The sequence below is a fragment of the Olea europaea genome, chromosome 13, assembly GCF_002742605.1.
Source record: "Olea europaea var. sylvestris chromosome 13, O_europaea_v1, whole genome shotgun sequence".
Lineage (NCBI taxonomy): Eukaryota > Viridiplantae > Streptophyta > Magnoliopsida > Lamiales > Oleaceae > Olea > Olea europaea.
In genome coordinates, this window is record NC_036249.1 from 17,650,999 (window position 1) to 17,655,002 (window position 4,004).

At 33.8% G+C, this 4,004-nt stretch overlaps 1 pseudogene; it reads left to right on the plus strand.

The window, feature by feature from the left end:
• Nucleotides 1-731: 731 nt before the first annotated feature.
• LOC111407757 lies at nt 732-3,801 on the plus strand (annotated as a pseudogene).
• The last annotated feature ends 203 nt before the right edge of the window (nt 3,802-4,004 follow it).

A 4,004-nucleotide genomic window follows, 5' to 3' on the forward strand; every position in this document is an offset into this window, starting at 1 on the left:
TCACGGTAATTATCAGATAACATAATCAGTGAATTGGTCACATATAACACAGGTATGATTACAGATAACACGGTTGCAAATCTGATAACTACAATGCACCGTTACGACCATCACAATTTTTGGAGATTTTTCTATCATCGGAGTCGGAACAATTGGTAAAATAGTCGCTGGAGCAGTTTGCCGGAGCAGTCATCGAGCGTTCGTCGCAACAGTTTTTCCGAATGGTTGCAGGACCAGTCGCCGGAGCTACTGCTTGAGCGATCTCCAGAGTGAATGCTGGAGCCGATGACTATCTCCAATGAAGAGATGAAACGAAGGTGGTGTAGTAGGGTGATAGGATTGGGTGAGTGAGGTGGCATGGAGTGGAAATAATTAATGTATATTATATTATAGTTTAATATTTAATAAATATATTTACCATTTGATTTTTGAAATATTTCAATGATTTTGTTATTTATGAAATGTGTTTTTATAATGTTGTAGTTATGTAATTTTCCCCTCAATAAAACCTTAGCCCACTTAAATGTATAAAATGGGGTAGTGAAGTTATGTGTACAAAGAATGTTAACAAATAAGATTGACAAAGTATGAGTTGACAAGATATAATTCACTAATTTCAAAATTAGATTTTTAAATCAAAACAAATCAACTATCTAGATTTTGCCAACACCTATTTTGTCAACAAATTTTATCTCCCTACTTGTACAAGTAGATTAATTGGTTGGGGGCTTGCTTCATGTACAGTCCCTTTCCCCCTGGATTTCCATATAAAATACGTTCAAACCCTAGTTTTCATTTTCTCCGGACTCAGCAATGTCGAAGCGAGGTCTGCTTGAAATTAAACCTTTTTTTTTTTCCGAATAATTTTTACGAATGTGAATAGTAACTTGCATCTTTTGTTGATTCGATTTTTCTACAGGACACGGGGGATCGGCAGGGAACAAGTTCAGGATGTCGCTGGGTCTGCCAGTGGCAGCGACGGTGAACTGTGCTGATAATACTGGGGCGAAGAACCTCTACATAATCTCAGTTAAGGGAATCAAGGGACGGCTCAACCGTCTTCCCTCAGCTGCGTCGGCGACATGGTAATGGCTACCGTGAAAAAAGGAAAGCCCGATCTTCGTAAAAAGGTAATGCCCGCAGTCATCGTCCGCCAGCGTAAACCCTGGCGCAGAAAGGACGGCATTTTCATGTACTTTGAAGGTATACACGCATGTTTCCTTATATTTATGCAAACCTGTTGTGTGTGCGTATATACATATATAAATGCTCGTGCATATGTACAAATGCATGCTTTTTGACGTTCTATTTGCTGCTAGTAAAATGCCATACCTAATCTCAGGTGTTGCTTGTTTTAAGAATTGGTTTTTGATTTTTTTGCTTAATAGATGAACAGTATTGTTTTTCTTTGTGAAATCTAATACTATTATATTTATTATTACGTGAAGTGTCAAAATGAATATGCAGATGCTGATTTTTTGCACCATTGCTGACTCATGGAAATAGTTAGGGATATTATTGGTGGACTTCTGGTGCTATTATCTCTTATTTATTCCTCATGTTTATTACTGGGATGATATCATGAGCCTTTCTTAGTCTCTTTCTATGTCAGATTTTTTATTTGAGTTTCTTCTCATTACCAATGATTAAGTAAACTAATGGCAAAGCAGTCACCCGTCAGGTTTCATTTTGAAGTGTGTGTGTACTCAATGAAGTAAATGGCGCATCATGTCATTGGGTCTCTCATATATTGTTGTGGCATTTTGCATTTATTCTTTTCTATAAATTTGAATGCTTATAGTATATTTTTAATTATACAAGCGATGATTTCTTCTGGTATTGTAACATCTTATGTAATCCTTTGTCTATTGTTGTCTCTGCACAGTGGTTTAATAAATTTGCAATTGAGAAGAACATGCGCATTCTATTTTACTTGTCTTGGGTGAAAAAGAATCAGATTGTTCATTGAATGAATCAAGAATTGCAGAGTGCTTAAAGTACAACAAATTGAGATCTTATTCTTTACTGGGAACTTGTGTTAAAGTATGCCTACAAAGATTTCTAACAAAATATGCTGTAAACTTAGCCTTCAGTGAAGTACTAGGTGGCCTCTCCAACGTACTGAGACATCGAGGAAATGAATATATTCTATTAAAGATTATAGGCATTATTGAACAATAAAGATTCCTAATCAATAATCCCATCAAAAAACAATAACAAATGATTAAGTACACATCATATATATACTTGCTTATTGAAACTTGTGTCGTTTAATCGAGGAGGTCCAGATTGACCAAATGAGGTTACAGTCAACTGCCAATTTTTGTACCAGTTGTTTGATGAAATCTCGTAAGCATACGAGATTGTTGACAAGTAATAACGTAGTAAGAAAAGTTTACAAGGAATAAACTTTAAATGAATTGTATTAATTTGTTATCAAATTCGATTGTATGTAACATAAGAGAGATATTCATTTGTTTATTTATAAATTATTCTATAAATTACCTAAAAACGTTCGTTTGGATGAATTTATTGGATGAATGTATTGGACTTATGAATTCACCTATTGTTATCTTATTTTCATTCTTGACCTTTGCAACTTAGTTTGATTTATGCATTCATGACAAGTTGATAATCCATTTTTATGTAACTATCTCTTTCGAGGTAAGTTAAACCATTCTAAGCACGACCCGGTTGTATTCCTATTCTAAATTCATATGCAAAGTAAAGCATTAACATACGCGATTATCTACATGATTGCACACGTCATAAATGCTATTTTTAGTATTTATTGTCCATGTTGTCCTTGTACTGTTCTAAACTTATAGTGAATATTATAGAACTACAACAAGCAACTAATTACTTAATTAGTGATCAGCAATCAAGTAATGAAATAATCATGGAAGAATAATGAAGCAATCAAGTAATGAAATGATCTTCGGCTTTGGAATTCTTCATTTTTTGCTAGAATTTCATTCCTTTCTTTCAATTTTACCTTAGATTAACAATATATACATGAGAATGAGCTATAATTCATCAAAAGTAACACAAAATATCTTCACTTAACAACCTAGATACGTTCACATATGACTACAAAAGCAGGACAAATTATACCTCCAAGGGGATGTTTGTAGTTGAGAAAATATTTGCCAATTTGTAGTAGCATAATGCTGTTATTTGTAGCTACCATTTTTGTTGTGTTGGCCAGCGAATGTCTTTTGTTATCATAGTAACTAGTATTTTGGTGCTGCTGTACTTTAATATCCATTTAACCAGAATGTGTAAAAGGATTTTTTGAATTTTGTTCATGGCATTCTGATATTGATTGTTATATCATGCCAACTCTTTTTATATTGTGGTATTTTTTTTCTAATTCCTGTCTTTTGCACCTGCAGATAATGCTGGGGTCATTGTGAATCCAAAAGGTGAAATGAAAGGTAATAGACTGATTTTTCAATATCTGATTAATTACTATTTTTATTTCTGTGGATGGAAATCCTTCTTGATTTTAAATAGTGATTGGTGGTTATTCTACCATTTGGTGTTTGTAGGTTCTGCTATCACTGGCCCAATTGGGAAAGAGTGTGCGGATCTTTGGCCTAGGATTGCCGGTGCTGCCAACGCTATAGTCTAGACTTGGAATTTTTAAGTTATCTGGAAATTGTATTTCTTTCTCTATTTAAGTTCATGACTTTATTTTATGCATAAGAGATATGAGATTGTTGTTTCTTATGGATTTTGTAAGACTTTAAGCCATCTTTTTTAAGATTATAAAAGATTTTGCTCGTCTAAGGAAATTAAGTTGTTGATTTTTTTTTTATCTGTATTCAATTTCATTGTGCAAGTTGATTTTTGGTTTTGGTAAACCATAAATGACTGCCCTAATATAAAGTTGGATGGTGCCCCAACATCTCGTGTGATTAGGCAAATTGACATGTATTACTGGCTTGTATTGTAGATTGGTGCATTTAGGCATATGTTTTTTGTTTTTTTTTTTTTGGGGG